The sequence below is a fragment of the Procambarus clarkii genome, chromosome 35, assembly GCF_040958095.1.
Source record: "Procambarus clarkii isolate CNS0578487 chromosome 35, FALCON_Pclarkii_2.0, whole genome shotgun sequence".
In the NCBI taxonomy this organism is placed as follows: Eukaryota; Metazoa; Arthropoda; class Malacostraca; order Decapoda; family Cambaridae; genus Procambarus; species Procambarus clarkii.
Genome location: NC_091184.1, coordinates 9495105 through 9508849, shown reverse-complemented (window position 1 = coordinate 9508849; position 13745 = coordinate 9495105). Strand labels below are relative to the sequence as shown.

General features: G+C 35.9%; 1 long non-coding RNA gene across 1 annotated transcript; it reads right to left on the bottom strand.

The window, feature by feature from the left end:
- Nucleotides 1–4969: 4969 nt before the first annotated feature.
- LOC138371217 (uncharacterized) lies at nt 4970–11161 on the bottom strand. The gene is made up of 3 exons (XR_011230341.1): nt 10962–11161; nt 10159–10265; nt 4970–5611 (listed from the first exon to the last, which is right to left on the bottom strand). It is a non-coding gene; the product is annotated as an uncharacterized lncRNA (long non-coding RNA).
- Between the last annotated feature and the right edge of the window lie 2584 nt (nt 11162–13745).

Here is a 13745-nt window from a genome sequence, read left to right as displayed (position 1 = left end):
GTTCAGAAATACTGGGATCTGATAAGACTATTAGCCGGTCTTAAGTACTCCAGCAGAAAGAAATTAATTGAAAAATTCAAAAAGCCACACATAAATTGCCTATCGGAAATATTTAAAAATCTTTTAAGAAATAAATTGCCCGTGCCTAGCAAGGTTTTAAAAAAACTGAAAAAATATAGTTCATTAATTCGTGTTGTAGCTTGCAAAAAACCTTCCACGGCAATTAAAAAAAAAATATTAACTAGCAAACGGGGTGGTAATATCCTATCTATTCTCCTTCCCATTGCCGTTAATCTGTTGTCGCGTTTATTTACCAAATGAGAGAGTATTATTTAGTCCCGCGGAAAATAATGGACGAGCGAGTGCCGGCCACTTTGCCGACAGTGCCAGAGATATCGATGCCAACGCCCCCGCAACAGACAACTGAGAACGCCCAGCCCGAAAGATCTAATCCTACTGTAGCACATCTGATAAATCTGAGATTAAAAGCGATACATCACGAATATGCAAGGGCACTTTTAAAATATTTCGACGAGAGTGGGCTTGTTAAATAGAACGTTAATGGCAATATAATGAGTCCTGTGACTGGTTTGCATATAATTAATGATATTATATATGGGATGACGGTCCACAATGCTTTATTTGCCCCTACTAAACTACCTCTAGCAAAATTATTTTTTAATGTGGCTTCAATTCCTATGGATCTATTTAGAAACACTGCGGCTCGCAGACTGGTTAACGATGAGGGAATTAACAGGAGACGGGGCATGGCTGTTTCGACCTCTGACCTCCCTCCTAAGCGGATCAAGGTCGGTGGTCGCGGGGATTGGGTCGCCCCCTCGTGGTTGGCTTATTAAAAACAAATTACGGCGATTTGAGCATTTATTCATTGCCCACCTGTGACCCGGTACTGTCGCCAGAATGGACACTCACATTATATACGCGACCAACGTTGCCAATGCAGATCTGTATCCTGATAACATTCCCAGCTCTTTTTCAAATCGCTTGTATAAGGAATTAAATTTGAATCCCAAGCGCGCCTATGAAATGTGTTTACAGAAATTATTGCTCCCCACATCTCATTACGTGATTATGAAAGACGATCTAGAGAGTTATGTGAGGGTTGGTTTAATATGCACCAATGTACAAATGACGGGCTTTAAACACACCTATTCGAAGTTTTTACTGAAAAACAACATTTTGGCAGGAAGCATAAAGGAAATTAATAATGCAATTAACAATGAAATAGCCAATATATTGTCAAGCAAGGAATTGAGTTTTATAGATAAAGCTTATAAAAAGCTGTATCCAAAATATGGAACAACGTATATAAAATACGATTCAAGCTATAATCGCAATAAATTTAGTGCCGTATACAGCGACGCCATAATGTCGCAATTCCAAAGACCAGGTGAAGAGGTATATAATATGGTTTGCCGAATTTCGCTATCGTTCGGGCGTGCGATCGGGAAGGTAATAGGCACCGAGACAGGTGAGGATTATGTCATATATTTAATCAGGGGTATAAAATATGAGACAGGCAAGGAAACTGATTTATGTGTCTACCCACCACAGCCGAGAGGAATGATGGATAATTTGTGTATTTATTGCGACAAAATTATGCCTACGAGTTATGGTGATCAGTTAGTCAATATACTGGACGTTGTCTCTTTAAATGGGAGTGACGGTGGCAATAAGAAGTTATATAAACCTCTGAACACTTCAATTGTCGACAGTGTGAGCATTACAATGACCGATCAAGAAGGCAATCCTGTTTATTTCGATGCGCGAGGCTGCACGATTGCAGTTTTGCATATAAAGCCGACTTTGGGGGTTATATAATTGAGCGTTGAAGCCTATAATCTTCATTACCTTGCATCTAGTTGCAAAATGCGCGTCGATTTTACCCCGCCGTCGGTGGAGGAGTTATTAATACTCCTAACGCCCTCCGTTTCCGGGAGAGGGGGCGGTTTAGGGGACGTCCGCATTTTTAACAGTACTAGGCGTCATGTGCGAGGGGGTGGGATTTTTAGTTTCATAACTGGACTGGCGAAGCGAGCGGCACCATTCTTGATGAGAACCTTGGCCCCTGCTGCATTGAGTATGGGCCAGGATGTCGTGCAAGACATAAACAGTGGCGAACGCACATTGAAACAGTCGCTCAAACATAGAGGCCTAGAAACATTAAAACATGTTGGGAAGCAAATTGCTGGTGGGCGGGTCGTTAAGAAAAAAAAAAAGGAACAGAAGGATTAAGACAAAAAACAAAAAACAAAAACAAAGCAAAACAAGAAATTTGTTCAGGAAAATCGACGGAGGGAAATATAATGACGTGTTTGCTTAAAAATTGAATCACTCTCGAAACAACAATTGACAAGATAGCATGGCGGGGCTGCAAGTACCACTGGGGAATTATGCCGCTGCGATAACTGACGCCTTTCCCAAGCCGTTCTCCGCTAGGATGGTAGAGGCCACTATAGCCTCGCGTCAAACTATTGATGTTTTGCCAGTAAATACTGGGGGCAATAAATTTAGAGATGCGTATCTTGAATTTAACATTAAAGGCGTGAATGGCCACTTTCTAGATATGTCGTCATTGGCTTTGGAACTATCGCTAGCAGTAACGGGCGAAGATGGAGCTAGTGCGATAGGGGATACAGAAAATGTAACAATTAGTAATGGTCTATCACAGACTTTATTCAAATCTATAGTAGTGTATTTCAATGAGACTGTGGTCGAAACTAACTCTCTATTCTCATACTGGAGTTATATAAAGCTGCTGACTACTATTTCGGGGTGCGAAGCTGAGAGATATCGGAAACTAGCGCATTTCTTTAAAGGTAATGACCCCAGCAGATTTTCCAACAACTATTTTGCTGCAATGACTGAGGAAAGGGAGCAGCAAATGACTGAGATGAAAACTATGGGTGTGCACACATGCTTTAAATTATTGGCGGATGTTACTACAATTAGCGAATACGTTCTGGATAATGTGGATGTGCGCATTCGCCTAGAACTGAACCCGGATAAATTTATTATTCATAGCGAAAGGGATAATGCAAACTTTAAATACCATATTAAGATGGCGAGGTTGTGGATAGATCGCATAATGTCATACCCGGCCGGCTTAACGGCCATTAATAAGGCATTGATACAAAATAACACCCCGATAACATATACGTTTAACAAAACCCTATTAAAGACTTATATACTGGGCACAGGACAGCGGACAATTACAATGGATCAGCCCTGGGGAACTGTAGTTCCCGAGCGTTTATACATGATTATCGTAGATATGGAGGCAATGTCAGGAGGCTATGCCCAGAACCCATTATATTTTGAGAATTGTCAGCTCACGAGTGTATTTATAACTCTGAATAGCACTACTTTATTTATTATTGCTTGCGCTTTTCCACACAACTGCGCAAAATTATATTATACGACGCTACAAGCTTTAGGTTTCGATAATGCCACACGCTATCCTATGACGCATTTGTTAACGGTGGCACCCCAGCAAACATTTTCACGTGTTTAAAACATCCTAAAAACGACATTTCATTGTTTTCAGCACGTTTATAATTACGTTTAGAAAATGTTTTTTGAGAACTTTTATATACGACCTTAGAATGTAAATAATTAACATTTCTAAAAACTTGTTTATAATCTTTTAATTACCAACATTAAAACGTTTAGGGTAAATTAGGGTATAATAATTTTTTAATTCATATCTGAAATAGAAAGGGAGAGAAAGAAAGAAGACATATCTGAGAAAGAAATGGACATCCTATATATGTATGTGTAAATTACAAATAAATAGGGTACAAAAAGAAAATTAAAATATTATATTTATTTAATTAAGAATGAGTAATACAACAAAATATATGTAATAGCTCGAAATATATAGACTATATCTATAACAGAATATAAAAGTAAAAATTTAAAAATCTATAAAAATCTATATATGCAATATGTGAACACAATAGATTTTGTGATCAAGCAGGCTGTGATTCATGTCATGCTGAGATCAGTCTGACGTTACAAGCAGTTATTGTTACTTAAAACTAAAACAAGTACAATTTTCCGAGTATACATATAACACTATAGTTTTTCTATGACTAATAATAAAAATCTATTAATCAAAAGTTTAGGACTAATTAACTAAAAAAAAAAATCTACAAGGAATGTAAACACAGTCAAGTATAATATTCATGTAGAAAGAGAAAGAAAAAGAGAGAGAGAAGGAAAGAAAGAGAAAGAAAGAAAGGGAGAAAGAGAGAAAGAAAAGAAAAAAACAGTCATGTATAATAATCATATTAGCACCATGCAATATAACTTAGATTAAGTAAAAATCTCAGACATTTTTAAATCAAATGAAATATGAGAGCCAGAGAGAGAGCGCCACAGAGCCAGAGAAAGAGAGAGCCAGAGAGAGAGAGAGTCAGAGCCACAGAGAGAGTCAGAGCCAGAGTGAGAGAGAGTCAGAGCCAGAGAGAGAGTCAGAGCCAGAGAGAGAGAGAGCCAGAGAGAGAGAGAGAGCCAGAGAGAGCGAGAGAGCCAGAGAGAGAGAGAGAGAGAGAGAGAGATCCGGAGAGAGAGAGAGAGAGAGAGAGCCAGAGAGAGAGAGAGAGAGCCAGAGCCAGAGAGAGAGAGCAAGAGCCAGAGAGAAAGAGAGAGCCAGAGAGAGAGCGAGAGCCAGAGCCAGAGAGAGAGAGAGAGCCAGAGAGAGAGAGAGAGCCACAGCCAGAGAGAGAGCCAGAGCCAGAGAGAGAGCCAGAGAGAGAGAGAGAGCCAGAGCCAGAGAGAGAGAGAGAGAGAGAGCCACAGCCGGAGAGAGAGAGCCAGAGCCAGAGAGAGAGAGCCACAGCCGGAGAGAGAGAGAGAGCCAGAGCCAGAGAGAGAGAGAGCCAGAGAGAGAGAGCCAGAGAGAGAGAGCCAGAGAGAGAGAGCCAGAGAGAGAGCTAGAGAGAGAGAGAGAGAGCAAGAGAGCCAGAGAGAGAGAGCAAGAGAGCCAGAGAGAGAGAGCGAGAGAAAGAGAAAGAAAGAGAGAGAGAGAGAGAGAGAGAGAGAGAGAGAGAGAGAGAGAGAGAGAGAGAGAGAGAGAGAGAGAGAGAGAGAGAGAGAGAGAGAGAGAGAGAGAGAGAGAGACAGACAGAGACAGACACACACACAACAAAAGAGGAGACAGAACAAAATTAAGGCAAGGAGAGAGAAGACAGAACAGAAACAACAGAGAGAGGAGAGAAATGAGAAATCATTGAAGAGAAGGGGAAGAGAAACACAAGATAAGAAAAAGATACAAGAAAAATATACAAGATAAAAATGACATAAATGAATACCACAAATATAAAAAGTAAAGGAAGAGAGAAGCTAGAAGAGACAGGAAACGAGAGGTGTTAGAAGAGAGGAGGAAAGGAGAGATTAAAAGACAAGAAAAACAGGAGAGAAACGTAAAAGAAATAAAAAAAAGGGACATTTGTGAGGAGAGAAAATAAAGAGACCAGAGAAGACCATATATCAAGAGTGTGAGGATAAAGACTTATATATTTTCTTAGTAGACATCCTCTGGCTCTTGTTGCCCCTCTTGTATACGAATTGTACTTGCAAGTTTTCCCTGAAAAGATATTAACAAAATTAATATTTAATTATTTATTTATATAAATTACACACACACAAACTTTATATATATATATATATATATATATATATATATATATATATATATATATATATATATATATATATATATATATATATATATATATATATATATATATATATATATATATATATATATATAATTTCGTAAACCTCACCCTGTAAACATTAATGTTTCTACATGTTAAACAAGCTACGAGGATGAGGGAATGGGATGTTCCCTCCATGTTGGATATTATATTTACCAGGAAAGAGAAAGATATATTTATCATTCAGTACCTCCCTCCTTTGGTACCTCCCTTTTCCTCCTTTCAGTACCTCCCTCCTTTTACCCAAGTGACATGGTCACTTGGGTAAAAGTGACCATGTCTTTTTGAGAATAAAGTATGCAATGCATTATAATCTGGAAGAAAATGAGCTTGAAGCAGTTTAAAAAACCTGTTGTGGAGAGGTCATAATGGGGAACTCAGATATTTCCTTAAGGAATTTGACAAACACTTGCTGTTAGGACATGAAGTAAATGAGATGTATGTCAAGTTTTGTGAAATATATGATAATGGCACAACAAAATTTATACTAAAGCAGAGATGCAGAACTAGGAAAAGGGGAAAAATTGCCCAAACATACAAGCAATACAAAGATGCGAGAAACAACAATAGCAGTAAGGAGAGGGGCAGAAAGACTATGACTTTCGGTCATATTCAACAACACAAATATACATACACACACACACATTATTGGAAAAAATTGGAATTGGAATATTGGAAAAAATAATTAAAACTAAATGGGTAGAACACCTGGAGAGAAATGATATAATTTCAGACAGACAGTATGGTTTTCGATTTGGAAGATCCTGTGTATCGAATTTACTCAGTTTCTATGATCGAGCAACAGATATATTACAGGAAAGAGATGGTTGGGTTGACTGCATCTATCTGGACCTAAAAAAGGCATTCGACAGAGTCCCACATAGAGAGGTTGTTCTGGAAACTGGAAAATATTGGAGGGGTGACAGGTAAGCTTCTAACATGGATGAAAAATTTTCTGACTGATAGACAAATGAGGGCAGTAATCAGAGGCAATGTATCGGACTGGAGAAATGTCACAAGTGGAGTACCACAGGGTTCAGTTCTTGCACCAGTGATGTTTATTGTCTACATAAATGATCTACCAGTTGGTATACAGAATTACATGAACATGTTTGCTGATGATGCTAAGATAATAGGAAGGATAAGAAATTTAGATGATTGTCATGCCCTTCAAGAAAACCTGGATAAAATAAGTATATGGAGCACCACTTGGTAAATGGAATTTAATGTTAATAAATGCCATGTTATGGAATGTGGAACAGGAGAACATAGACCCCACACAACCTATACATTATGTGAGAAATCTTTAAAGAATTCTGATAAAGAAAGAGATCTAGGGGTGGTTCTAGATAGAAAACTATCACCTGAGGACCACAAAGAATATTGTGCGAGGAGCCTATGCTACGCTTTCTAACTTTAGAATTGCGTTTAAATACATGGATGGTGATATACTAAAGAAATTGTTCATGACTTTTGTTACGCCAAAGCTAGAATATGCAGCTGTTGTGTGGTGCCCAACAACAGAAGTTGGCCCATATCTTAAGAAGCACATCAACAAACTGGAAAAGGTGCAAAGACATGCTACTAAGTGGCTCCCAGAACTGAAGGGCAAGAGCTACGAGGAGAGGTTAGAGGCATTAAATATGCCAAAACTAAAAGACAGAAGAAAGAGGTGATATGATCACTACATACAAAATAGTAACAGGAATTGATAAAATCGACAGGGAAGATTTCCTGAGACCTGGAACTTCAAGAACAGGAGGTCATAGATTGAAACTAGCTTAACACAGATGCTAAAGAAATATAAGAAAATTCACTTTCGCAAATAGAGTGGTAGACGGTTGGAACAAGTTAGGCGAGAAGGTGGTGGAGGCCAAGACTGTCAGTAGTTTCAAAGCGTTATATGACAAAGAGTGCTGGGAAGACAGTCTCATCCTGTAACTACACTTAGGTAATTACACACACACTATATATATTATATATTATATATTATATATTATATATATATATATATATATATATATATATATATATATATATATATATATATATATATATATATATATATATATATATATATATATATATATATATATATATATATATATATATATATTGGTGTATACTGGCAGCAGGTTTTCTTTCAAACATGTTTCATTGAATATGACCGCATATTCTGTATTTATTATTTTCTGGTTTAGGGCTTCTATCCCTCTAACTATTTTCTTAGCATCAGGGCTTAATTGAAATAGGAGTTCTCCAAAACTCATTTTCGTACTTTTAAGGTGAAGAAAAGAAGTGATTTACTATAGAGTGTATTACACTTATTTGTATAATTTGCACGACGTTTCGAACCTCCATGGTTCATTCTCAAGTGAACAGATCTTACAATACTAGTTGATTTTATACCCGCATTAGGTCAGGTGATAATACAATGAAGGTGAAAACATGGGGGGATACATAAGGAATAAACATAGGGGCTGCAGAAGGCTTATTGGCCCATACGAGGCATCTCCTATCTAAACACAAAGATTAATCCAGTGTAATTGGCCTGTTATGTTGGACATTGTCTTCTGTGTTGGCATCGATATGTTCTTGTCTTGTCCTTACTCTCATGGTGGGTAGAGTAAATAGTTCCGTGATTTGGGTGTTCATGGTAGGTCGCTCTATTCTTATGTGAATTGCCTCAAGAATTTGTAATCTTCTTGAATCTTGGGTTTTGTCTATTATGCAAGTATTCTTGTTCAACATTTCTCTTGTTAGAGTAATGTCATGGGCTTGTCTCATGTGATTCCTAGGGGCACCAGATTGAAGATGGCATGTCAAACGCCTCGTCAGCTTGGTCGACGTCATACCTATGTACTTACAAATTCTTGAGGCAATTCACATAAGAATAGAGCGAACTACCATGAACACCCAAATCACGGAACTATTTACTCTACCCACCATGAGAGTAAGGACAAGACAAGAACATATCGATGCCAACACAGAAGACAATGTCCAACATAACAGGCCAATTACACTGGATTAATCTTTGTGTTTAGATAGGAGATGCCTCGTATGGGCCAATAAGCCTTCTGCAGCCCCTATGTTTATCCCTTATGTATCCCCCCATGTTTTCACCTTCATTGTATTATCACCTGACCTAATGCGGGTATAAAATCAACTAGTATTGTAAGATCTGTTCACTTGAGAATGAACCATGGAGGTTCGAAACGTCGTGCAAATTATACAAATAAGTGTAATACACTCTATAGTAAATCACTTCTTTTCTTCACCTTAAAAGTACGAAAATGAGTTTTGGAGAACTCCTATTTCAATTAAGCCCTCATGCTAAGAAAATAGTTAGAGGGATAGAAGCCCTAAACCAGAAAATAATAAATACAGAATATGCGGTCATATTCAATGAAACATATATATATATATATATATATATATATATATATATATATATATATATATATATATATATATATATATATATATATATATATATATATATATATATATATATGTCGTACCTAGTAGCCAGAATGCACTTTTCAGCCTACTGTGCAAGGCCCGATTTGCCTAATAAGCCAAGTTTTCATGAATTAATATATTTTCTCTATTTTTTTCTTATGAAATGATAAAGCTATCCATTTCATTATGTATGAGGTCAATTCTTTTTTTATTGGAGTTAAAATTAATATAGATATATGACCGAACCTAACCAACCCTACCTAACCTATCTTTATAGGTTAGGTTATGTAGCTGAAAATGTTAGGTTAGGTAGTCAAAAAAACATTAATTCATGAAAACTTGGCTTATTAGGCAAATCGGGCCTTGCATAGTAGGCTGAGATGTGCGTTCTGGCTACTAGGTACGACATTATATATATATATATATGTCGTACCTAGTAGCCAGAACTCACTTTTTGGCCTACTATTCAAGGCCCGATTTGCCTAATAAGCCAAGTTTTCCTGAATTAATATATTTTTTCTATTTTTTTTCTTATGAAATGATAAAGCTACCCATTTCATTATGTATGAGGTCAATTTTTTTTTATTGGAGTTAAAATTAACGTAGATATATGACCGAACCTAACCAACCCTACCTAACCTAACCTAACCTATCTTTATAGGTTAGGTTTGGTTAGGTAGCCGAAAAAGTTAGGTTAGGTTAGGTTAGGTAGGTTAGGTAGTCGAAAAACAATTAATTCATGAAAACTTGGCTTATTAGGCAAATCGGGCCTTGAATAGTAGGCCAAAAAGTGAGTTCTGGCTACTAGGTACGACATATATATATATATATTTATATATATATATATATATATATATATATATATATATATATATATATATATATATATATATATATATATATATATCGGACAATTAGTAAAAAAAAAAAAAAAAAAATTAAATTATTTTACCTTGTACCTAGATCCACCAGGCCTGTTTGGTGCCTGTTTCAGTACTTCAGACATCTGGAAGGTCACATCCTCCTCCTCAACTTGTGGATGTGCGTTGATAGATGATTCTGTAAAATTAAGTTATTTATATAATAATAAATTCAGTATAACAATAATATTCTGTAAAATTAAAAGTAATTTATACATCAATCAGATAAAACTCTCCAGAGATGGTGATACACAACATATAAAGGACAAGTTTCAGAACAAAATATGCATTTAGGAATAAGGTTTTGTACATGTAGGTAGCACATGAGAAAATAAGTGGAAGGTGATCAAGTTTATATTAACATGTTAATGGCTTTGTTAAGGCTTTGCAAGAATGAAAAAATATTAATAATATAATATCACCTACCAATTAATTGTACATCATTTATAAGTCAATTATTTGCATTATTATTATTCAATACTAATGATATAAAAATGCATTTTGTAATCTACTATTTATGCAAGTATTAAGCACAGGATCATGAAATAAACTGCACAATACTGTAATGGATAAACCAATTAAGTTTACATTTTCCTATAGCTAAGTCAGTCAGTTCTATTAGCAGCAGAGAACAATTATGCCCAACCTCTATTAAATGAAACAATCTTAAGAGCAAGTGATAGAAATATAATCATTTATGCTTGGGAAAATATTATGGAATGGTTCCAAATTTGAAAAATATTAAGTTTTTTGGTTAAAATTTTTTAATTTAAAATTTAAATTTTTAAGTGAATTTTAAACTTTAAAAAAATTATTTAATTTTTTGGTTACTTACTTAAAATAACATTATATAGTTCTTGTTTTTGTAGAAATGCCAATTTCTTCTTTTGCCCTTCCAGACTGTATAGTGACCACAGGCCGTTTGTTCATATCTTCATTATTCTTCGAACCATGGTTGCACAATCAGACCCACGTACACTGGTTAAAAGCATCACCTAAAAGCAACAACAAAAATGTAGTACACTGACGAATTTTGATATATATATATATATATATATATATATATATATATATATATATATATATATATATATATATATATATATATATATATATATATATATATATATATATATATATATATATATGCCATATACATATATATGCTATGTTGTATGCTACAACTTGGCTGATAATAAAGCCATTCACAACTGCAGGCCTAATAAAAAAAGGAGGTGGCATAGCAATATCTTACAAAGATACCTTCATCTGCAATAGTGTCATTAGTAATAGAGACGACTATTGTGAATATACCTTTGCCAAGTTCTCCAGTAAATCCCTTAAATCCTCCTTGAACAAGAGGGTTTTTACTTGATCGAACCATATTCTTAACCTGCTGCAGGTAATTTTCAAATGGAAATGCTGAACATCTGTCCAAACTACCAAACTCTTTGGCATCAGAGGATATGTGTGTTAGGCAGTGTAAATTGTACACTAAAAAATCCTTACCATACAGCTCACGAGCCTTTAACACAAAGTACAGCAAAAGATCATGTGCATATTGGCTGTAATTTAACTGAATCAATTTAGGTGATACAAGAATAGAAATGGCTACACTCAGAGTCAGGAAATGGTCATACAATTCTTTGGGTAAGATTCCCTTCAGTACAATCTTACCGGTGTAGAGAAGGAGCTGCCTGTATTCAGTCGCTTTCCATCTATCAACCTCTGAAAGACTTCGAGGTTTACCTGTTCTTTTAGGCGTCGCTTTTTGGCCCGTGACATACGCTGCCATCTTGTGTGGTATGCTCTTCTTCTTTCTATAATGTGTGCATACATTCTGAAGGAGAAAGGCCAAGTGCTACATTACCAATTACTATTACAAGATTATTAGTAAAGTATTGTACTGCAAAAAGCAAATAAAATGGGGTAAACTAAACTTTGAAAACAAATAATAATTAAAACAGGTAAATTAGTAAAATAACAAAGGCTTAAGCAGACATGACTCTGCTTAAGCCATGTAAAGCAGACAGATAAGATGGCAATATATAAGGGGAAAAAATTAAAAAGCTAGGATATAAAACTAATTGAGATCAAAAGCATAAATTACTAAAGTAGGGGAAAAAATAACAAATGACTTCATAAAAAAATTATCCAATTGCCAACAGCAACTTGGTAGTACGAGTCTAAGTCTAAGAAACAAAAAAAATTTAAATGCTGTTATCTGCAATGAAACAATACATACTATTGCACGTACCGAAACATTGATGAATGTAAAAAATAGAGAACTATTTGCTGAATGTCCCATAAATGGATTTAAACTATTTTACACAAAGAGGGGGGAGAAGCCATGTATGTTAGGGAATATTTGAAATGTAGTCTCGAAAAGTACACAACTGTGATAGGAAAATTAGGTCACATGGAGGAGTGGGTCTGTATACTATGGAAGACCTTGTATGCTCGGAGCTCCTTAACATTACAAATGAGGTGGTAGAGGTATTGGGATTAAAAATAGAGAAAATAAATTTAGTGATTATTCTAATATACAAACCGCCAGATGCAACGGCCGAGGAATTCACAGAACAGATAAACAAAATGGAGAACTCGATACCTCATATTATCTTCCTAGGTGACTTCAACTTGCCTAGTCTAAGATGGAGAATAGCAAACAATAATATTATACCAGGAAATTTATCGAGACCTACCCACTCAGCTTCCTGGCAATACGTTAGTAATGAATAAATATGATATATTTACTCATTATAATGTTGGTGCTGAATGTACAACACGAAAAAACATAATTTTAATCTGAAAAAGGATCTTTTTATAAAGAAATTAGACGAAAATAAAGAGCTGGTGACGCCAAATCAAGTCGACGATCCAAGCGTCGGTTAGGTTAAGTTAGGTCAACCTAACCTATTATATTTATTCATTACTAACGTATTGCCAGGAAGCTTTGTGAAGCTTGTGTAGCTTGTGGTAGCTTGTGGTAATTAGACGGACCCTCATTTTAACAGAAACTTGGCTAAGTAAAGACTATACCCAACTCTACAACTTAGCTGGTTATAAAGGCATTCATAATTGCAGGCCTAGTAAAAAAGGAGGTGTTATACCAAAACAGATGCAGAACTAGGAAACAGGATTTCTTCAACAGAAATTTTGAAATTGTTCACAATTTTTGTTACACCAAAGTTGGAGTATGCAGCAGTTGTATGGTGTGCCCATATCTTAGAAAGCATATCAACAAACTGGAAACGGTGCAGACACATGCCACTAAGTGGCATTAACTAAATGCCATTAAATATGCCAAATATACTACATAAATATACATACTACACATGCACAATAATTGTCCTGGGACCTCTGATATTCATAATATAATATATATATATATATATATATATATATATATATATATATATATATATATATATATATATATATATATATATGTATATATAGGGCCATCAACACACCTCCAGCCAGGGCCACCAACACACCTCCAGCCAGGGCCACCAACACACCTCCAGCCAGGGCCACCAACACACCTCCAGCCAGGGCCACCAACACACCTCCAGCCAGGGCCATCAACACACCTCCAGCCAGGGCCACCAACACA